We start from the raw sequence: 24,259 nt of genomic DNA, 5'->3' as shown, positions 1-24,259 counted from the left end.
TCCTTCACTGTTGTTGGGGCACAATCTTGGAACTCCCTTCCTAACAACATAGTGGGTGTACCTACACCTCAGGGACTGCAGTGATTCAAGAAAGCAATTTACCATAACCTTCTGAATGGCAACTAGGGATGAACAATAAATGCTGGCTTAGCCAATGGAGCCCACATCCCTTAAATGAATTTTTAAAAACAGCCCTTTACAGCCTTCTGGATTCAACAAATTCAGACCATGAACTTTGTTCTCAATTTTGGTTTTTTTCTTCGAGTGACAGTTTGTATCTTGTTTTTATGTTGTTGTTTTCAGACAGAACTGACCTTTAGCTGCTCTTAACACCCACTCTGGACCAATGCTTAGTTTCTTTACTATTGTCATGACCACTCCCTTTGCCTTTTGTTCTATGGCATCCTTGGCATTTAATCTCCTACCTCCAACCTATTCCTGACTTTCCCTTTTATGCCACCTGAATGCCCCCCTCACTTTTCTCAACAGCATAACGGCATAAACCCATCATATTTCCCATCACAGTTACAAAGAAAAGTCATATTGGACTCTAAGCATTAACTCTGTTTCTGTCTCAACAGATGTTGCCAGTCCTGTTGAGGTTTTCTATAACTTTCTGTTCTTTTCGTGTAAGGGTGCTTCCTGGTTGTTTTCGTTTATTCCCTTTTTATTCCTTTATTTCCCCTTTTATTTTGCTGTTAAATTTTTGATCCATGGATGATTTATGGACATGTGTCTTTAAGGAAGTCTGTATCTTTAATTCAAGCAGAAGGAAGCAGTGGTCTGTGCCTTTAATTCAAACAGTGCTGTTTTGGACTGGTGCTCGCAGACTGGCCAGTGTCAGAGATGACTCGGTTTGATTGATTTGGCTGGTGGATAATGAATAGGCCCAAATGGCTTTGCTCTGCCCTGTAACAGGTAGTGATTGGATCTAATCCCACTGGAATGTTTTCAGAGTCACGAGGTTCCAGTTTGGTTTCACTTTTGGCTCTGGGATTGTGGATGAAGAACTCTAACTCACTCGCTCTGAAAAAGATCTAATTATTTCCATCAGGCCACTGTGAGGGCTGAATGTCTCTCCAGCAAGTCTGGGTATCATTATCTTGAGACTGCAAAGACGTGAACAAACAATGAGCTCAAAACAAGGTTTGATGTGAAATAGAGTTTCTCTACAGGAAGATATAGGCCTGAAGGTGAACTTCAAGCTGAAGGCCCAGTTTAATTAGAAGTAAAGTGGCTCTCCAGAAAGCCTGTGGCCTGTAAGCCTGTATTTTCTAACCTGAATGAATGCCTCTGCAAAGAAGACCATTACCAGCTGTAAACCAGAGACTTTTATCAACGAGCATGCTGTGAGTAAAGCATGCTACTGTTTGAAGCAAAGATTCTTATCTTTTGACCTTCATCCTTATTGTTTTTAACCCTTTCCACCCCTCTGTGTTTGATTGTCTTGTGTGTGTGGGTAGGTAGGGGGTGGGAAAAGGGGTAGTAGATATTAGCTTGTTGTTAACCAGTTGCATTTGCTGCATATTTCATGGTAGTTCTTGGTATAAGTACAGAGTAATTGTGTTTCAATTTGCAATAACCTGTAATTATTGGGAAGTCAAGGGCCAAAGACCTCGGGAATTTTTATAACAATTATTGGTTAATTCACTTTGTTGTGATTCTGGGGCATGTGGGACTGGAATTGACCGTGCACAGAATGAACTCTAGGTGGGAGACTTCAATATCAAGCACCACTACTGATTGAGCTAGCCAAGTCTTGAAGGGCATTTCTGTCAGATTAGAACTGCAACCGATGGTGAGAGAGCCACCGTGAGGGAAAAACATACCTGAAGAGGACAGATTATTTCACGCAGAGAGATACAGTAGGTATGAGTAAAGGAAGCAATTATGTTAATGGGAGCTTTAACTCACCTCATGCAAACTCCGAATACCCAATCATTCTACAAACTGACCTTGTAAATTAAATCCATGATTGATATATGATCCAGTATGCCGAGCATATCATAACAGTAACCGGTACCGTGACCTGAAAATAACCGCTGACCCAGATAATAAGCTGGAAATCAAAATATTACCACCCCTGATGACAGCAACCAGAAATGTTGCATGCTTCGGGATAAACCAATAACGCAAATCACTGCTCAGTTAATAAAATCTAACTTAAAGATAATAATATGTAAATTGACATTTTGAGTGCGAAACAGGAGCAAAGTGAATAGCTGCCGAATCTGCGCACCATTTCTAAATTTGTGAGACGATTTTTTTTTAGGTGATTGTCCAAATAGGTGTAAAGGCCCATGCATATATAAATGAGGGGCCCAATGCTAATTGTGGATTCCTTGTTCAAATCTTGTTGCTGAAGAACGGCACAAGCTTTGGGAGAGCAGATGTTTAGAAAAAACAAAAACGGGAATACAGATCTCCTACAAACGTAAACAAAAGGTGGTCAGAGGAGGAAGGATGGGATTAGAAATGAGCACGTCTTTAAAAGCCAGATGTAACTGGATTCTGACGCCAATACGGTTCACAATAACACATTTGATTCCCTTAAGGATGCAGATGAAACTGAGAATACATTAAAAATAATCAAATTGATGACTAATTACCTCCATAAGTATTCAGTAGAGAAGATTGTAGTAGTTGTATCCCATCACAAGAATAATAATTTGATATCATTTGAATGCAAATCCTATTACATTAACATAAAACACGCTGTCCATAGAAATCCTCTGTATTAACAGTTGATGAGAAGGGTATTGTCATGTGAGAGTACTTTTAAGACATGGATGTTTAAGCAATGTACCTTTAAGAAAACAGTGATGTCAGAGAGTGGGTGGGGCTGGGCTTTAGGTCAGCCATTTTGCAGGTTTTTAGTTTCAGTTTAGAAAGCAGTTTGTGTGTGTCTGTGTGTTTCCAGAGAGCTGCAAGTTTGAAAAGCGCTTGGGAGCTGGATCTCTGACATGAATGACTATCTCTGGATCATTTGGGTGATTTAAAGTAAAGCCTTTAACCTGATGTGATTTTGTTTAAAGGTGTTAAGTCTCTTGGAAGTTTGATGGAACATTTTAAGGAATTATTTACTGTTGCAATATTTTCTGAGTTACCTTTGAAGTAAGGGGTGTTAAGAGATCCAATGTTTATTTAAGATTTTAAGTTGAGTTCATGGAATAAACAGTGTTTTGTGTTTAAAAACCCACGTGTCCATAATTGTAATCCCACACCTAGGGAAAAAGCTGTGTGCTAGGAAAAGCAAAAAATACATTAAAGGGTGAGGTTGGTTGAACTCCATGATACATTTTGGGGTTCTGAAACGGCCTCAGCCATAACAATTGGGGGCTCGAGGGGGATAAAAGTCTATCTATTACATTGGCTTTTGTGAACTTAAAGACAGTGAAGGATTGTTGCTTTTCCGGTGTGGTATTTTAGTTTAAGTGGGGAGAGTGTTGTGAACAATGGCTCTTTCAGAGGCTCAGAAGTTTTTTGGGGTGGAGAATGTCACACGTAGTACTCTACAGACAGAAACAAAAAGCAGACTGTTAGATTTGGCAAGAACATTGCAGTTAACATTACCTGACAAAATGCGAAAAGATGAGGTAATTATGGCGGTGGTTAAGCATTTAAAGTTGCCTGAGATAGAGATTGACTCATTGGAAATGGCAAAAATCCAGTTGCAAATTAAACAAATGGAACATGAGAAAGAATTAAAGCGGCTGGAATTCGAGAGTGAGAAAGAGGAAAAAGAAAGAGAAAGAGAGAGAGAGGAAAAAAAAAGAGACAGAGAGAGAGAGGAAAAAGAAAGAGAGAGAGAGGAAAAAGAAAGAGAAAGAGAGAGAGAGAGGAAAAAGAAAAAGAGAGAGAAGAAAGGAGAAAAGAAAGGATAGCTCTAGCAGAACAAAAAGAAAAAGAAAGGGCGATACAGATCAGGGAAAAAGATAAAGCGAGGGAGTTTGAACTTCAGAAAATGGCCATGAAACATGACAATCAGTTAAAATTGGCAGACGTAAAGGGAAACGTACAGTTGGATGCTAGTGATGAGGATAGTGAGAAAGAGCGTCACAGTCGAAGGCTTGGTGGGAATCTATTTAAACATGTCCAAGCATTGCCAAGGTTTGACGAGAAGGAAGTGGAAGCCTTTTTCATTTCATTTGAGAAAGTAGCTAAACAAATGAAATGGCCACAGGACATGTGGGTGTTACTGATTCTAACAAAGCTGGTAGGTAGAGCTAGTGAAGTGTTTGCATCACTACCGGAGGAGGTATCTGAGATGTATGAGGAGGTGAAAAAATCCAACTTAGGTGCATATGAACTAGGGCCTGAAGCCTACAGACAAAGGTTTAGAAATTTAAGGAAATAATTTGGTCAAACATACATGGAGTTTGAAAGGCTTATACAGAGTAATTTTGATAGGTGGATAAGGGCTTTGAAAATAGACCAAACGTATGAAGCTCTCCGAGCAATTATACTTTTGGAGGAGTTTAAAAATTCAATTCCTGATGTAGTGAGAACTCATGTGGAAGAACAGAGGGTTAAAACTGTGAGATTAGCAGCGGAAATGGCAGATGATTATGGATTCGTTCATAAATCAAGGATTGGTTTCCAACATCAGTTTCAGCCTGTGAGGGATAGAAACTGCGGACATGAGAAATACTCAAATGGTAAAGGTAAAGGTGATCTGATGGGAGACAATAAAGAGAGTGTACCTCAGATTAAAAAAGAAATCCAGGAGGGTGGAAAAGAAATGAAAAGTTTCAGATGTTTTCACTGTAATAAACTAGGCCATGTAAAGTCACAGTGTTGGTGGTAGAAGAAAAGCACTGGGAAGGCTGATGTGGTAAAACAGGATAAGATAGTGGGGTTGGTTAGAGTGGTAAAGGAAAGCCCAAGGGAAGCGAAGGAGATGCAAACGATTGTACAGCCTGTTCAAGAAGTAATTGTTAAGAAGGTGCCAGATGTCTTTAAAGAATTTACTTGTGTGGGTAAAGTTTACTCATGTGTATCAGGAGGAGAAGGCAAAGAAGTCACAATTTTAAGAGATACAGGGGCTAGTCAATCTTTAATGGTAAGAGATGAGGAATTATGTAGTTTGGGAAGAATGTTGCCAGAAAAGGTGGTGATATGTGGAATTCAGGGTGAGAAGAGTAGTGTTCCATTATATAAGGTAAGGTTGGAAAGTCCAGTGAAGAGTGGTGAAGTGGTAGTAGGAGTAATAGATAAACTATATTGTCCAGGAGTACAGTTTATCTTGGGTAATGATATAGCTGGATCGCAGGTGGGAGTGATGCCTACTGTGGTTGCTAAGCCAGTGGAAAATCAGTCAACTGAAGCGTCGAAGGACAAATATCCTGGGATTTTTCCGGGTTGTGTAGTAACAAGGTCGCAAAGTCACAGGTTAAGACAAGAGGAGAAATCAAAGAGTGAAGATGAAGTTGAAGTGCAATTATCAGAAACGATTTTTGATCAAATGGTTGAAAAAGAACAAGAACAGGTGGAGGACGTGGCGGATATTTTTAGTTCATGAAAATTGGCGGAGTTACAACAGAAAGATGTAGAAATAAAACAGATATATCAGAAAGCATATGCGGAAGAAGAATCAGAGAGTATACCAGAGTGTTGTTACAGTAAAAATAATGTCTTGATGAGAAAATGGAGACCTGTAAACATGCAGGCGAATGAAAAGTGGGCAGAAGTTCATCAAGTAGTATGGCCGGTAGGGTATAGAAAGGAGGTGTTGCGAGTTGCACATGAGGACCAGTGGGAGGTCATTTGGGAATAAGGAAAACTCAAGCTAAAATCCAGAAACATTTTTATTGGCCTGGACTACATAAAGATGTAGTAAAATTTTGTCGATCATGTCACACATGTCAAGTCATAGGGAAACCTCAGGCAGTGATAAAACCAGCGCCCTTAATACCCATTCCAGCATTTGAGGAACCTTTTACAAGGGTCCTAATCGATTGTGTAGGAACGCTTCCGAAAAAAAAAAGTGGGAATCAATATCTTTTGACTGTAATGGATGTGTCTACTAGGTTTCCAGAGGCCATTCCAGTACGTAATATTACAGCTAAAAGGATTGTAGAGGAGTTACTTAAATTCTTTACTAGATATGGACTACCCACAGAAATTCAATCGGATCAGGGACTTCTGGTGGTATGGGCGAGCAGGGCGGCCGCAACAACAAGAGCTCCCGCCGACTATCGTCGGTCTTTGGGGCCGTCATGAGCAGCCAGCGGGGCCGGTTTAAAAACCGGCGAAGAACCCCGCGCGGGTGTCGGGCGGCGGGTCTGAGGCGCTGGGCCCAGCGCGGCGTCGAGGTCAGAGCAGCGGGGGCGGAGCTATGAGGAGGCTGAGGTGGCAGGCCCGAGGCCAGGGCACTATGTAGGGAGGGTGCTCCACATCGGGTGGCTCCCACCTCGGAGGAAGAAAGAAGGCTGAAGCCTGGTCCCAGGGGAGCATTGGGTGAATGCAGAGGAGAAAGAAAGAAGGTTTAAGGAAGTTTGGTCAAAGTTTTTTTTTCTCTCAAAAAAAGAATAAGTCAGATTGATGAAGGACAGGAGGCTGAAGCGGGAGAGAGGAGAAAAGATAGAAGATAAAAAACAATAAGCCGCTAAAGGATGCAAAGAGCAACGTCGAAGAAAGGAGGAAACACAGGTTCGCCGCTGAAGGAAAAGACAAGCAAAGGTGTTGACAGGATGGCAGAAGCCAAACTGCAAGGCAGAGTCACACTACTTACGGTGGAGAAGATGACCGAGGTGATGGCAGTGGAGCTGCAAAAACAGTTTGCGAGGCACATGGAGGCCTTGAGGAAGGAGACGTCGGTCGTGTTGAAGTCATTGGTGGAGGAGGCAATCGGCCCGGTGAGGGTGGCGGTGGCAAAGGCATCGGCCGAGGTGAGAGAGCAGGGCGAGAAGATGAAGGAGGTGGAGGAGGCCGTGTCACGACACAGCGACCAGGTCACCTCGATGGGGGCGAGCTGTGGAGGGTGGAGGAGGTTAACAGAGGACTCCGAGCAAAGCTGGAAGACATGGAAAACCGCTCAAGGCGGCACGATTTGAGAATTATGGGCTTGCCCGAAGGGACAGAGGGCCCAAGGCCAACGCTATACTTCGCTAGGAAGTTGGCGGAGCTGATGGGGGAGGGTGAGAGCCCCACCCTGTACGAGCTAGACCGAGCTCATCGGTCATTCAGGCTGAAGCCCAAAGGGAACAAGCCGCCAATGGCAGTAATTATCTGCTTCCATAAGTTTTGCATGAAGGAGAAGGTATTAAGCTGGGCGAAGCAGAAGCGTGAGGTGCTGTGGGATGGTACTGCGGTTTGGATCTACCAGGACTTGACAGTGGAGTTGGCAAAAAGACGAGCGGCGCCTGGGCGAGTGAAGGCGGCTTTGTACAAGAAGGGGGTGCGATTTGGTATGGTGTACCCGGCGAAGTTGAGAGTAACATATAACGCCAAAGACTTTTATTTTGAGACAGCGGAGGTGGCTGAGGCGTTTGTGAGGGCAGAAAGCTTGGGACAGACGTGAAGAGCGGAACTGGAAGAGAGACTGTGGACTGTGTTTGAGCAGCTGGAAAATGTATAAATGTTACAACTTTCTTTTTACTGATTTGTATTGAAATTTACTTCTCTTTGCATTGTTACAGAGTTCAAGTTAATGGCGTTCTGTGTTGCGACGGTTAAATGTTATGTTAGTGAATTGTAGGGGTTGGATTGTTGAGCTTGTTTTGGTGTTTCTTTCTCTGAGACTGGGTGGAAGGGGGCGAGAGGTCCTGGCGGGGGGAGCCACCGCGCTAGCTAACTAAAGTCAGTTAGTGAAACGGGGTGAGGTGAGAGGAGGGCAGCGGACGTTGGAGCCTGGATAGCAGGCTTCAATGGGCCTACGAGGTGAGCGAGACAGGGGGAAGGGTTGGATTTTGGGGGATGTTTTTGTAGGGGGGTTCTTGGGTGGGGGGAAAGGGGTTCGATGTAAACAATGGACAGGGGCGGGTCAGGCTTATGGGGCAGGGCCCGGTGGGATGGTGATGGTGGATAAAAAAGGTGGGGGGGTGAGAGAACCCTAGTAAGGATAGTCACGTGGAACGTGAGAGGGCTAGGAGGTCCGGTCAATAGGTCAAGGGTGCTTGCGCAACTTAAAAGTTTGAAAGCCGATGTAGCAATGCTGCAAGAGACTCACTTGAGGGTGAAGGACCAGGTGAGACTTAAAAAGTGCTGGGATAGCCAAGTGTTTCACTACGGATTTGATGGAAGGGCTCGAGGGATCGTGGTGCTGGTCAGCAAAAGGGTACGCTTCCAGATGGAGAAGGTGGTGGCAGATCAGGGGGGTAGATATGTGATTGTGGCAGGGGCGCTGGAGGGGAGATTAGTGGCGCTGTTAAGTGTACACGGTCCCAATTGGGATGATGTGGGATTCATGAGGAAAGTGTTTGGGGCCATTCCCAACTTGGACACGCATGAGCTGATTGTGGGGGGTGACTGGAACTTGGTGCAGGAGAGTGAAAGCCGATCTGGCAAGGTGGAATGGCCTTCCTCTGTCACTGGCGGGTCGGGTACAGGTGGTTAAAATGAATGTGTTGCCGCGATTTCTGTTTATCTTTCAATGCCAAAGTCTTTTTTCAGGGTGATTGAGGGAAGGATTACCTCATTCATATGGGGAGGGAAGGTGGCCAGAGTGAGAAAGGTGCTGCTACAGAGGGGAAAGCAGGCAGGGGGTTTGGGTCTCCCGACCCTGTTGTACTACTACTGGTCGGCGAATGTGGAGAAGGTGCGGAGCTGAGTCAGAGGGGTTGATTCTCAGTGGGTCAGAATGGAGGAGAGTTGTGCTGGGGGTCGGGGCTGAAGGCACGAGCAACAGCGCCGCTCCCGATAGCTCCGGGGAAATACTCAGGGAGTCCAGTAATAATAGCTTCATTGAAAATCTGGAGGCAGTTTTGTCAACACTTCGGGTTGGGTCAAGGGAAATGCCAATTCAGGGGAACCACAGATTTGAGCCAGGGAGGTGTCATGATATCCAGATCAGCATATCATGGTGCAATCACACACACACTGATGGACAGGCAGTTGGACCAACCAGCACACACATAACATCGTAGCCAATCACCAGTGAGAGCACATGCACTATAAAACAGGGAACACCACAGGGATATAGCTCAGAGCACAGAGCTCACAGCGCGGCCCTCAGACATAGACCATGTGCTGAGTGCCTCACTAAGATAGTGATAGGGCGGGGTCCCCAGGTTAGCTGGTGAAGCATGTACCCAAGCCAGTAGTTAGTTGTTACTGTTGATCAGACAATAAAACAGAGTTGTACCATCTACATCCGTGTTGGATCATTTGTGCATCAGAACACCCAACACGACAGGAGGTGGGATGGAAGTTTTCGGAAATGGGAAGAGAGGGGGATTAAGACGCTAAAAGATTTATTTCTTCGGGGTCGGTTTGCAGGATTGAGGGAGCTGGAAGCGAAGTATGGACTGGAGCAGGGAGAAGTGTTTAGGTGCATGCAGGTTTGGGATTTTGCCAGGAAAGAGATACAGAGCTTCCCAGATGAACCGGCCTCCACATTGCTGGAGGAGGTGCTGACGACAAGGGGACTGTAGAAGGGGGCAGTGTCAGCGGTGTATGGAGCTATTTTGGAAGAGGATAAGGCACCATTGGAAGGGATCAAAGCAAAGTGGGAGGAAGAGCTGGGAGAGGTTACAGAGGAGGGGGTCTGGTGTGAGGTGCTCCGGAGAGTGAATGCCTCCACCTCAGGTGCGAGGTTGGGGCTGATACAGCCGAAGGTGGTATATAGAGCGCACCTCACGAGGGCAAGGATGAGCCGATTTTTTGAAGGAGTCGAGGATGTGTGTGAGCATTGCGGGGGGAGGTCCACTAATCACGTTCATATGTTTTGGTCCTGTCTAAAACTAGGGGAGTACGGGAAGGAGGTGTTTAGGGTAGTTTCCAAGGTGGTGCGTGTGAAACTGGACCCGGGTCCCCGGGAGGCCATATTCGGGGTGTCGGACCAGCCAGGGTTGGAAACGGGTGCGGAGGCAGATATCATAGCCTTCGCCTCATTGATCGCCCGAAGGCGGATCCTGCTGGGATGGAGAGCAGCCTCTCCACCCAGTGCCCTGGCGTGGCGGGGGGACCTGTTGGAATACTTGACCCTTAAGAAGGTTAAGTTTGAACTAAGGGGAAGGATGGAGGTGTTCTACAAGTCATGGTCATTATTCATTATGAACTTTCAAGAACTGGATAACATCGAACATTAGTTGGGGTGGGAGGGGGGCTGTGTATATTAAGGGTGACTATGGGTAATCCCTGATTCCTTTTTGTCATTTGTTCATGTAAACATGCGGGCTGATGTTTGTGGGTTGGTGGGAGGATGGGATCATTGTTATTGTTATGGGGATTGATATATCTTGCTGATTATTGTTTATTGTTGATGGGTGTAAATGCTGGAGAAAATGTGAAAAAGGAGGAGAATAAAAATATTTTTTAAAAAAAGAAATTCAATCGGATCAAGGATCGAATTTTACTTCAAAGTTATTCAAAGAAGTTATGGACAGCTTAGGAATAAAACAATTTAAATCAACTGCGTACCATCCAGGATCGCAGGGAGCGTTAGAAAGGTGGCATCAGACATTAAAGACAATGTTGAGGGCGTATTGTCAAGATTATCCAGGGGATTGGGATAAAGGAATTCCACTCGTATTGTTTGCAATTAGGGATGCACCTTATGAATCTACTAAATGTAGTCCTTTTGAACTAATTTTTGGCCATGAGGTAAGAGGACCACTGAAATTGATTAAAGAAAAATTGGTGGGTGAGAAATCGGAAATTACACTATTGGATTACATGTCAAATTTTAAGGAACGATTAAATAGAGCAGGTGAATTGGCTAGGCACCATTTGAAAGTTGCACAAAATGTGATGAAACGGGTAGCGGATTCGTAGTTTTGCCAGTGGGGATAAAGTTTTAGTGTTGTTGCCAGTGGTCGGGGAGCTTTTAAAATGGGGCTGTTTAGCACAGGGCTAAATCGTTGGCTTTGAAAGAAGACCAAGGCAGGCCAGCAGCACAGTTCAATTCCCGTACCAGCCTCCCCGAACAGGTGCCGGAATGTGGCGACTAGGGGGTTTTCACAGTAACTTCATTTGAAGCCTACTTGTGACAATAAGCGATTTTCATTTTCAAAAGCTAGGTTTTGTGGACCGTATCAGAATGAAAGGAAATTAGGTGAGGTGAATTATGTGGTAAAACCACCAGATAGAAGGAAGACTCACCGAGTGTGTCCTGTGAATATGTTTAAAAGGTACTTTGAAAGGGAAGGAGAGAAAAAGGAGGTTTTAATGATTCTAACTCAAAGTGACGAACCAAATCCAAATGACTGTGAATTTGACATACCTCAAATTAAATTGGAAAATGAGGATGTTCTTAAAAATTGGGATGAATTGTTAAGTTACCTTCCAGAGGAAAAACAAACTGACCTGAAAAAGTTATTGATATCACATGGGCAAGTTTGTGGAGATAAATTGGGAACTACTAAAATGGCTATACATGATGTAAATGTGGGAAATGCTGTTCCGATCAAACAACATCCATATAGACTTAATCCTTTAAAATTGGCACAGGTTAACAGAGAGATTGAGAGTATGCTGAAGAATGGCATAATTGAAGTGGGTTGCAGCCAATGGAGCTCACCCATAGTGATGGTACCTAAACCAGACGGTACCCAACAGTTGTGTGTGGACTATCGAAAGGTGAATGCAGTTACAAAACGGACTCTTATCCTATCCTACATTTGAAGGATTGCATTGAGATAGTGGGACAATCTGTTTTTATTTCCAACTTCCAGACATGTAAAGAACATTTAAAACATCGTATGGGGTTCTTCGATCGACTTCAGGAGGCTGGTTTGGTGATGAACCTAGCCGAAAGTGAATTTGGAGAAGCCCGAATCACTTTCCTCGAGGAGTTTCCGATACCCTCAAGACGAAGGGAAATAATGCGATTTCTTAACATGAATGAATTTGATCGAACCTTTGTGCAAAAGATTTGTGGCGTGATTACTCCACTGATGGACTTGCTAAAGAAACCTAAAAATTGTCAATGGACAGCGGACTTTCAACAGGCATTTGACTACCTGAAAGCTGTGATCACCAATGTTCTTGTATTGGAGAATTGCAAGGGACTCTGTGGTCAGATTGAACAAAATTATCTGATTCTGAAGAGAAATGCCGAGGAGTAGAGGAATGGATGGATCGTGCAGAGACTTTGTTCAAAGAGACTGTCAATCGAGAAGGGTTTTGGTTGGAGGAAGAAGAACAAAGAAAAATGGACTATATTATTATACCTGTTTGCATGTGCTGTTTTTTTTTTAAATAAAAAGGTATGTTTACTGTGTACATTTCTTAGTGGATGGTGCAAAGGTGAAAAATGAAACCATCTTGAAGTTGATGGTTTATTTTTTTTTCATGGGGGGAGGTGTCATGTGAGAGTACTTTTAAGACATGGATGTTTAAGCAATGTACCTTTAAGAAAACAGTGATGTCAGAGAGTGGGTGGGACTGGGCTTTAGGTCAGCCATTTTGCAGGTTTTTAGTTTCAGTTTAGAAAGCAGTTTGTGTGTGTCTGTGTGTTTCCAGAGAGCTGCAAGTTTGAAAAGAGCTTGGGAGCTGGATCTCTGCCATGGAAGACTATCTCTGGATCATTTGTGTGATTTTAAAGTAAAGCCTTTAACCTGATGTGATACTGTTTAAAGGTGTTGAGTCTCTTGGAAGTTTGATGGAACATTTTAAGGAATTATTTACTATTGCAATATTTTCTGAGTCATCTTTGAAATAAGGGGCGTTAAGAGATCCAATGTTTATTTAAGTTGTTAAGTTGAGTTCATGGAATAAACAGTGTTTTGTGTTTAAAAACCCATGTGTCCATAATTGTAAACCCACACCGAGGGAAAAGTTGTGTGCTAGGAAAAGCAACAAATCCATTAAAGGGAGAGATTGGTTGAACTCCATGATACATTTTGGGGTTCTGAAAATGCCTTGCCCATAACAGTATTGAGGTTAAGGTTATTGGTATCACACTCAGAGGAGTTTGTTATGCAGAAGTTCGCAGAAAGGGCTGTTTAGGTTGCAGCCTGACTTCCCCTTCCCCCACTTCTGTTTCATGCTCTTACTCATACTCCCTGCTATCTCAGTCTCTTCCTTGTGCTCTTGCTCTTCAGCATCTCACCTGATAGGCAGTAGCACTTGCTGTTCTTTTATGATCACAGGATTATGCTGCATTCAGCATAAGACCACAAATCCTAAGACCCGTTCAGCTGAGTACTGGAGCTCCCGTCCCGAAGGCTTGAGGCAATAGAATTGTTATGTCAGGATGCGAATGACGATCTTCTTGGTGAAGTACAGGCATCCTGAACATTGGTTCGCACTGAAGGTCAGGCTGGAGAATTGTTTCTTGAACACTTGGGGTGACATGGCCTCCTCCTGAGAACCCTTTGTTGTTTACTCCTCCTCCTTCTTCTAGCAGATTATCCTACTTTGCGTGACCTCTGTTCATTCTTTCAATCTTATTTGATTCTAAGAGGACTAGTGATCTCATGTCTGGGAGAATCTAGATTTTCTGAAGCTTGAGTTAAGCAAAAAGCCCTTCAGTTCCTGCCACACCACAGCCTGCAAACCTTTGGAATATCAAACAACAATGAAAAGCACAAAAAGTGTAGAGTTGTAGCAATAAAGAAATCAACTAACAACTGAAAGTATATATTTGATACTCTTGTAGGGGTCTTTCATGCTGCTTAACACAGTGTTCAGCTACAAGAGGGTAAGAGAGCATGAGGCTGGAGTATGGAACTCCAAAATGGCACAGCTGGTGGTAAATCATTGTTGCATGCCAATTGATGGGATGATATGCCTGCTCTACATACTTCGAGCAGATGTTAGTGGTGCACGTGCTAACCTTTTTACCAATATGGCATTCGGTACGCTGTGCATCAGTATGTCAGACAACATTTTGGGACCTTGAGAAACCTTGAAGCACTCCAAAAATGAAGACAGTTTTTGTGAGGGCCACAAAGAATCCAGCATGAGTTTCAAGGATACAAAGAAATAACATTTATTTACAATAACATAGATATATACACAACAGCAGCAACCTCGCTTGCTGCTTACTTCTTCCTGCTGGTTCCAAACTGGCCAGCTTTATTTATACAGGGAGTGTGCTAATGATTTCTCCACCCCCCTCATTGGGGAAGCCCATACTCCCACAGGATTGTGGGATTGTCATTAGTCCCCAGCCAATGGTAAGCAGGCAGGTTATAACATCCCTCTCACCCCAAAGTCCAAGGAATCCACCAAAGACCCTGGAGAAGGAGGGTGTCGGACTTGCTTTGCCGCAGGCCGGACACCATTTGCACGAGGCGCTGGATCGGGCGGCGTGTAACGAGACGGAGACCGGCGCTTCCATGATGAACGGTGTAACAGTTGTACATCCACGGCCCGTGGGCCCGAGGATTCCCCCTCTGATGCGTCCTGTGTCTCCATCTCGGAGTCAGAGTCTGCTGCCTCTGTCATCTCGGCGTCTCTATCTTCGCGCGGTTCTGTACCGACCTGCGCAGGCTTTGAGTGAGGCACCAGAGGAAGATTACGAGGACTACTTACCATTGTCTCTGGTCTTTGCGGCTGTAGAAATGAGCTCCGGGGGCAGGGAATCTTTGGAAGGGATAGTATTCTGGACCGAACGTGGTCTACATGTTTGCGCTGGAGACGACCCTGGGCTTGCACTTGGTAAGATATAGGGCCCGTTTGGCAAAAGATTACGCCAGGGACCCACTGGGCACCACCAGCAAAATTGCGAATGAACACTGGGTCACCGGGCGCAAACTGCCGAGAAAAACCCTGTCCCTGCCGTTCTTGTGTGCGGCGTACTTTTGCGCCAATGTCCGGGAAAACCATACTAAGGCGGGTGCGAAGTCTCCAGCCCATTAGGAGTTCTGCGGGAGCTACCCCAGCATGGGGGGTGGTCCTATACGTAAACAAAAAGCGAGCCAGTCTCGTGTCCATTGACCCGGAAGACTGCTTCTTTAGGCCTCTTTTGAATGTCTGCACTGCACTCTCTGCCAACCCATTTGAAGCCGAGTTGTAAGGGGCAGTGCGGATATGGCGTATGCCATTCTTCTTTATGAACCTCGCAAACTCCTCACTGGTGAATGGAGTGCCGTTATCCATGACCAGCACCTCGGGGAGGCCATGCGTACTAAAAGACAAACGCATCTTCTCAATTGTTGCGCAGGACGTTGTGCCTAGCATCTTATGCACCTCTAGCCATTTAGACTGGGCGTCGATTAATAAAAGGAACATGGATCCTTGAAAAGGGCCGGCGAAATCCGCATGCAAGCGCGCCCAAGGCCGCCCTGGCCATTCCCAGTGATGTAGGGGCACAGCCGGCGGAAGCTTCTGATGCTCCTGACAAATGGAGCAGTTTTGGGCCACCTTCTCAATGTCGGCGCTGAGGCCTGGCCACCAAACATAACTCCGGGCCAACATTTTCATTTTGGTCACACCTGGATGCCCATTGTGCAAGTCTCTTGGTATCAGCTCCTGTCCTTTTTCCGGGACAATCACACGCGTCCCCCACAAGAGGATGCCTTCTTCCATGCTGAATTCTGACAGCTTGGAGGAAAATGCCCGCAACTCGCCTGGGAGCTGTCTATGCTGCCCACCATACAGGACTATGTGTTGAACCTTTGACAGGACTGGCTCCGTCTGGGCCCACTCACGGATCTGTGATGCCGTGACAGGCAAGGTGTCCATAAAATTTAGGGTTGCAACCACCTCACCGGTCGTGGGGGTTGACATGGGGCTTGTCGATAAAGGCAATCGGCTCAGTGCGTCGGCATTTGCTATCTGCGTTCCTGGTTTGTGCTCCAGAGAATACTCGTATGCAGCGAGCAACAAAGCCCAGCGCTGGATCCGTGCGGAAGCAATGGGCGGTATTGGCTTATCCTCTCTGAAAAGTCCCAGCAGAGGCTTATGATCAGTCACGATAGTGAAGTGGCGGCCATACACGTAATGGTGGAAACGTTTCACCACAAAGACCACTGCCAGGCCCTCCTTCTCGACCTACTTGTATTTTTTTTCCGCTGCAGTCAATGTGCGGGAGGCGAAAGCTATCGGCCGCTCGGCCCCGTTCTCCATCTTGTGGGACAGGACGGCCCCAATACCATACGGGAATGCATCGCATGTGAAGAGCAAAGGCTTTCCAGGATCAAAGTGGGTTAGTAACCCAGACGATGACAATTGTTGTTTTACCCGCCGGAAAACGGTTTCTTGCGGCTGACCCCAAACCCAGGTGTGATTTTTCTTTAGCAGAAGATGCAGCGGGTCCAGCGTAGTTGCCAGATTGGGGAGGAACTTCCCGTAATAGTTTACGAGGCCGAGAAAAGAACGAAGATGCAAATTATCAGTCGGGGCGGGGGCCTATTGAATCGCACGCACCTTCTCTGCGACGGGGTGCAAACCTTTGCGGTCCACCCGATAACCCAGGTAGACTACTTCCTTCACCTGAAAGACGCACTTTTTGCGACGTAAACGGATTCCAGCCTCCGAAAGGCGTCTAAGGACAGCCTCCAGATTTTCCAAATGTTCCTCGTCCGACGTCCCTGTGATCAAAACTTCATCTCAGTAGACAGCGACACGCACGCGGTCAACCTTTCAAAATGCCCTCCATAACGCGTTGAAAAATAACGCAGGCAGAGGATACTCCAAAGGGCAAACGTGTATATTCCGACAGGCCCCGGTGTGTATTAATCGTTACATATGGTCGGGAGGCAGGGTCCAGCTCCAACTGTAGGTAGGCGTGACTCATATCTAATTTTGTGAACGAGAGTCCACCTGCAAGCTTCGCGTAGAGATCCTCTATGCGAGGCATTGGATATCGGCCGAGTCGGGAAGCCGTATTCACTGTAAGTTTATAGTCGCCGCACAAGCGAACTGTGGCATCCGGCTTCATTACAGGTACAATTGGTGCTGCCCAGTCAGCGAAACGGACGGGCCTGATAATACCCAAAGTTTCCAACCGAGTGAGCTCCCCTTCTACCTTCTCGGGCATTGCGTAAGGCACCTGGCGCACCCGGAAATAGCGCGGCGTGGCTCCTGGTTCGACTTGGGCTACGGCCCCTTTTATTTTCCCCAAACCGGGTTGGAATACATCTGAGTATCGTCCTAGCACCTCAGTCAACCCTCCAGAAACTGTTTGGAGGATGTGCTGCCACTGCAAGCGCAAATGGCGCAACCAGTTCCGACCCAACAGGCTGGGCCCATGGCCGAGCACCACGATAAGTGGGAAACGCCCCTCCTAGCGTCCATAAACAACAGGGGTCATCATAGTTCCTGCAATGTCCAATGGTTCCCCCGTGTAGGTAGCCAACCTGGCCTGTGTGTCAGTTAATGTAAGGGTCTGTATACCCTGCTTGATGCGGTCGAATGTCCTCTGGGCAATCACGGACAGCTGCGCCAGTGTCCAACTCCATGTCAAGCGGGTGACCATTGACCCATACTGTCACCTTAATGGGGGCCACACGGGGAGCTGCCATACAATGCAGCTGCAGACAGTCGTCCTCCGTCTCCACGTCCTCAGGAGTAGTCGCCGCAGGTTCATCCACATGGAAGGTATGGCCCCTGGGCTGGTCCGAGTTTCGGTCAGAACGACGGTGCCTCAGGCACCCCCAGGACCGGCATCCGCGACGGGGTCGGCGCCTACAAGTCTGATACGGACATGGCTCCTCATCCATTGGTTCTGGAGAAGGCTCCCTTCGGGGAGGAATGTCTGACGGCCACTGGCGTCGATCCGGACGTCGCCTCGCCCAAGGTACCGCAGGAGTGCGGGGGACGTTTTCGGACGGAAGGGGTTGCGCCCCAAGGCATGCACTTCCATTCCCTGTAGCTCCTGCACTCCTTGTTCTGTGCTGTCTCGGGACAATACTATTTGAATTGCCTGTTGAAGTCAATGTTGGCTCAGCTGACAACTTTCTCTAGGTGGCCACATTGTTGATACCGCAAACCAAACGGTCGTGTAACATTTCTGACAAGGTCTCACCATAGTCACAGTAATCCTGTGTAGCCTGGATAGAAAGTCGGCAAGGGATTCTCCTGGGGTTCGCTCAGCGGTATTCAACCGGTAACGTTGGACTATCGTGGATGGGGTTGGGTTAAAATGTTGCCCCACTAAATTCACAAGTTCATCAAATGTTTTGGTGTCCGGCTCAGCTGGGTACGCAAGGCACCTAATCACCCCAAACGTATGTGGGCCGCAGGCGGTGAGCAATATGACCACCTGGCGCTCGTTTTCGGTGATATTGTTTGCCCGGAAATAGTAACGCATCCGTTGTGCGTACTGGTTCCAGCTTAGCATCAAAAACATCCAAACGTCCGTACAGAGGCATGGTGTAATAGAAAACAACTTCCAACCTGTATCCAACAAAGATCCAGGGAGGTGGCTTCAGCAGTGTAGACAGCTATTCACTTTAACCCTCGTCGCCAGTTTTGTGAGGGCCGCAAAGAATCCAGCACGAGTTTCAAGGATACAAAGAAATTACATACACACGTATACACACGTACACACACGTACACACACGTACACACACGTACACACACGTACACACACCCTCGCTTGCTGCTTACTCCTTCCTGCTGGTTCCAAACTGGCCAGCTTTATTTATACAGGGAGTCTGCTAATGATTTCTCCACCTCCCTCATTGGGGAAGCTCATACGCCCACAGAATTGTGGGATTGTCATTAGTCCCCAGCCAATGGTAAGCAGGCAGGTTATAACAACAGTTGAGCCCAATTTTACCCATTACATCAATTTAGCTGCATTTCATCCTCTTAAGTGTAGCTAAAAAAAAAACCAATTAGCCAGACGTTTTCCATTGAATCCTCCCTGCCAGGCTTTCCTCTCTGCCCAGGCAAGAAAGGTGAACATCTACTCCAAGTTGTTATTCATTGTAATTTTATCCACAATATAGATATATCCCTCTCTCCTTATGGAATGGTTTATGTTACTGGATATATTTCAAGGATAATTTAGATCATTCTCCTGTGATGGATTACTTTAAAATACTGTCCCATCACATTATGAGTTGCTGATTGATGAATGACTATTATATATTTCAGACAGAAAACATTGTACCTTGTGCATTCTTTATGTCTCATCAAATCAGCCTGTGCTACATGAGGTACCATCCCTATTGCGCCTGATAATATTTTCAAGTTAAATAGAGTAAAAATAAGTTTTTAAAAAACTATTTAATATTCTAGTCTTAAACCTTCAGACTGATAGTTATTCACGGAACTAAATTGATATGTAAAAGTAACATAGTTGGTATTGATTCACCTTTCAATTCATCTTTAGTCTGGAAATGGCTCTCAGGCTTAGTTTCCTGCACTACTGGCAGTCATGCAGGTGGGGACAATCATTTTCTAAGTCCCTGATCTCAAACCTCCTGCTCGGGAGTGCATAGATGTGGGTGCGATTTAACGGGACAGAAAGAGAGTCTCGCTTGGGACATGTTTAGCAAGGTGTTTCTCAGCGTCTGCAGTGCCGAGAACGACACCGCTATTTAATGGCACTTTGCCACTTTTTTGGCCTTGGCGAGGAATGCCCTGCCATGGCCGCACTTACATCATTCCCTGCACTGGCAAGCTCAGCAGGAAGAGTTTTTGTGCATCAGGGTGGCATTTTTAAATCTTTTGACACCCCTCAGCATCCCCACCATAGCCTCCAGAGCCCCCCCCCGCCCCCCACTGCACCCAACCTACCTCTTAAGTGGTCCTCGAGTCACAGCCTCAGCCCATCTCTTAAGGACAATGCACCCCCGAGCCAGATTCCTGGCACAAGTAACCTGGCACTTGGGCACCCTGGCACTCTGCCAAGGTTTCTGGGTAGCACTGCCATGTGCCAGCCTGGTAGTGCCAACCAGCCCAGGTTTCAGCAGGAGTACGATGGGTACCACCCTACCCAGAACCTGACCACCCAGGGGTCTCCAATGGTACACCTGGTCCATATTTGTGAAAACCAGTACTAAACGGCGCTTTCCCAAGCGAGGCTATTAGTTCCCAGGCTCCGGGAGAGCACAGACTTATTCCTCACTATGCATAAATGTGCATCGCAAGAGATACGGAATTGGTTCCCAATTTGCGCTCATAGGGTGATCGTAAATCAGTCGAAATTCTCCAGCGGGAAAATTAATCTCCCAAACAGATAATTCCACACTAGGACTTTGCCCCCACAGCTCCCTGTAGCAAGGAATTCCAACAAAATTCCTCCTTATCTCAGGGAACCCTTTATTTTGAGACAATGACCTCTGGTCCTAGATTGTCCCATGAGGGGAACTACCCTCTCAGCATTTATCCTGTCAAGCACCTTAAGAATAAGGGGCAGGATTCACCGATCCAGCGGCTAAGTGTTGACGCCCTCGTAAAAACCGGAGCGTTTTACGACGGCGTGAGCGGGCCGCTGTGTGTAGCGATTCTGGCCCGCAAAAGGGGCTAACATGGACGGCGCGAGAAGTGGGGGGGGAGCGGCCCCAGACCGGAGTCGGATAGGCGCGACGTGTCAATGATGCTGGCCCGCGTCGCTTAAGGTGCACGAGCGGCGCTCAGTCCAGAGGACCGCAAGGTGACCGCCGTCCGCCGTGTCGCCCCGAAGTTCAGGGACGACAACCTGGACACACTGTTGGACGCGGTGGAGGAGACGAGTGCGGTCCTGTGCCCCAGATGTAGACACCACCACCCACGCAGCTACCTGGACATTGCAGCCGCACTCCGCAGTCTGGTCGAGTCTCAGCAGGCCATCGCTGAGAGCATTGGCGGCCTGGCCCAGATGCTGGATGGCGTCGCACAAGCCCAGAAGAAGGTGGCGCAGTCCCAGACAGGGAAGGCCCACTCTCTGAGCTCCATCGCTGCTGACATAAGGACCCTGGTCGATACCGCAGCGGGCTTCCAGGACTGGCAGTGCCAGGTGTTGGTGGTGCCTCGGGGCTTGTTTCCGCTCACACTCCCATCCCATAGAGAAGCCCGGGGGCTATCAGGCACACCGAGGGAGGAGGAGGTTATGGGGCCCGTTCCGGTGTCTCCTGCAAGGGAGGTCCCGGAACACCGCGGCACCTTGGACTCCCTCCCCGTTCCGTCCCTGGTGCATCTGGTAGACAGCGGGCAGAACAGGGTGGCACCACGCCATCGAGGACACCCGAGGAGCAGCCTGGCGCATCCAAGCTGGGCCGCCCCAGGAAAGGAGCTCCGACAGGGAGCCAAGTCGCAGGGCAGGAGTCTCAGCTGTCCACCTCCACTCCTGCTGTACCGTCTGGGGAGGCACAGAAACGTACTGGTAGGACCCGTAAGGCCAGGAAGTTAGACAGCTAGTAGGTTGGCACGGCTGCAGGGCACAGTTTAGTTACAGGGGCTAGGGCACGTGTATGTAACTTTGCTAATTAAACTCACCGTGACACCAATGCAAGCTGACTCTGTGATGTGTCCGATGCCTGCGGGGTCGGGTAAGGGGCTGAGTGCCACTGTGGTCGAGGGGTGAAGGAACGTTGAGCCCCGGTGGGTGTAATGTGATCCCCCCCCCTCCCCATCGGATGTCCACGCCACCCCACCCCCAGCGATTCGACAGGGCCATGTGATGGAGGGACCACCCAGGTGGAGGGTGTAACTGTGACCATGAGTCAGACAGTGTCTAACGATTGTGAGCTGACAGCCCATCGCAGAGCGGGTTGTCATCATCCTCCATGGCATCCCCACATCCGCTTCCACAAGCAACCGTGTGAGCCCAGCCCGTTGTGCCGTATGTGGATGTGTAATGGAGGGGTGTTGCGCATGAGGTCGTGTGGGAGGTAAGGGTGTTGTGAGAGGTGGGGGTGCGGGATGGTGCCGTACAGTGGTGTCAGTGCCCCTGCTCAGCGAACCCCTACCACCTGTGAAATGTGCGGCGATCAATGCCTGCCGTGCTCGCTGGCCAAGCCGGTGGCGTTGTGCAGCCTCCCGTCCATATCCGGCCCCCATGTCCCGTCGATTGCCCCCCCCCCCATCCTCCTAATCTGGAGAGCCGTGCCCTTCCCCGGGCTCCCTCTCTGCCCCCTCCTCCTCCTCCAGCACATCACCCGTCTGCTGGGTCATATTATGGAGGACGCAGCAGACCACAACTATGCGGCCGAACCTCTCCGACGGGTGCTGGAGGGCCTCTCCAGAGCGGTCCAGGCACCTGAAGCACATCTTCAGCAGCCCAAAGCACTTCTCAACCACACCCCTGGTTGCTGCATGGGCTTCATTGCAGCGGGTCTCCGCATCGGTCCGTGGCCTCCATATAGGCATCATCAGCCATGACCGCAATGGGTAACCCCTGTCGCCCAGCAACCAGCCTCCCAGCCAGGAGGGGGGCAGGGGGGGGGGGGGTGACCCTCGTACATGGCGTGGATAAACGATTGTGCCAGGATAAATGCGTCATACACACTGCCCGGGTACCGGGCGCAGACGTGCAGGATCTGGTGGTCACAGACCACCTGAATGCTCATGGAGTAGGACCCCTTCCTGTTCATGAACATGTCCCTATTCTCCGCTGGTGGCCGCATGGTGAAGTGAGCCCCATCGATCGCCCCCTGTACCATGGGTATCCTGGCCACGGCTGCAAATCCCGCTCCCCAGGCATTCTGGTGGGCGCGGTCCACAGGAAACTGGATGTAGCGCTCCGCGATGTCATGCAGGGCGTCCGTCACAGCACGGATGCACCTGTGCACCGATGCCTGGGAGATGCCGGACAGGTCCCCACTCAGCGACTGGAACGACCCCGTGGCGTAAAATTTCAGGGCCACCGTAACGTTGACGGCCACCAGGATAGCATGTCTTCCCCCAGTTCCACATGGTAACAGATGTGCCATCAGGTGGCAGATTTGGGCAACGGTCTCCTGGCAGGAGTCTCCTCCTGCATTCCCTGTCCGGCAGGCCATCGAAGACATGCGGCGCTGGTAGACACGAGGCCTCATCGGGCGCCTCCGGCACCGTGGCACCACCTCTTCCTCCTCCTCCTCCTCCCCACCCACATCGGTATCCCCATCCTGTGCCTCGCCCCCGTTGTTGTCCTCCTCCTCTCCTGCGCCTGTCAGGCGGGAGGCCCTGCAGCCTGAGTGGGTGCCACCTGGCCCTCTGCAGCCCGTCCCTCTGCTGCAGCTGGCATCTCTCTGACAAAACATTAAATTCTTTACCCGTCAGTCTAGCCTCAATAAAACTCGAGATGGATTTGTAGGCATAGCATTAGTTATTTTTATTCGACTTGCAAGTCTGACTCGTTTCACAAAAACCCAGAACACAAGCAGTCTCCTCGGTCTCCAGAATCGAGTGCTGTTGGAAACAAAGAAATCTCTACAAATACATTCAAATGGCATCAAGTTTCACATACACGATTCCCATAGGTCATCTTATACCCCTCCTGACCTGGCCATACATCCTAATTGGCTCACTTCTCATTCCTTCCCCTGGCCTCTTGTTACCCAGCATGCTTTTCTCCTCATACACTAGACACCCTCCCCCCTTCCTTGCCATGCTCTTTGAAATCCTTTGTCTGTGAACTAACATGAATTAGACTGGCCTACATCTACATTACTGTAACTAATATATTCAAAGTAACTATTTTATATCACATTCGTCACCCCCCGAACTTGGAGGCACCCCCCCCCCCATCACCTCCTTGCCCCACAGCCACGGCCATGCCTGTCCGGCCACCCTTAGGTCCCCCCACGCCAACCCCCCACCTCCTGCTTCCGGATCGTGAGCCAGCACGGGGTCATGCGGTCGGGACTTCGGCCCATCCGGGCTGCAGCATCGCCGGGGCCCTGGAGAATCGCTAAACGGACACCCTCTGGCGATTCTCCGGGCTGCTCGGCGCCGAGAATGACCAGGCCGGTTTCGCTTGTTGGCAGAATCACCAAACAGCGTCGGACCGTCGTCGCGCGAAATACCGTCGGGAACGGAGATTCTCCGAACCGGCGCGGGCTGAGAAAATCCCGCCCCCTATATTTTTCAATGAGATCACCTCTCATTTGTCTAGATTCCAATGAGTAGAATCCCAACCTTTTTAACCGTTGCTCATTACACAATACCTCCATACTGGGGATCATCTGAGTGAACCTTCTTCAAACCACCTCCAATGAAATAATATCTTTCCTTGAATAAGGGGACCAATACGTCTCACAGAGCTCCAGATGTGGTCTCACCAGTACCTTGAACA

The sequence above is a fragment of the Scyliorhinus torazame genome, chromosome 3 (assembly GCF_047496885.1).
Source record: "Scyliorhinus torazame isolate Kashiwa2021f chromosome 3, sScyTor2.1, whole genome shotgun sequence".
NCBI lineage: Eukaryota > Metazoa > Chordata > Chondrichthyes > Carcharhiniformes > Scyliorhinidae > Scyliorhinus > Scyliorhinus torazame.
This window is presented reverse-complemented; position numbering follows the sequence as displayed.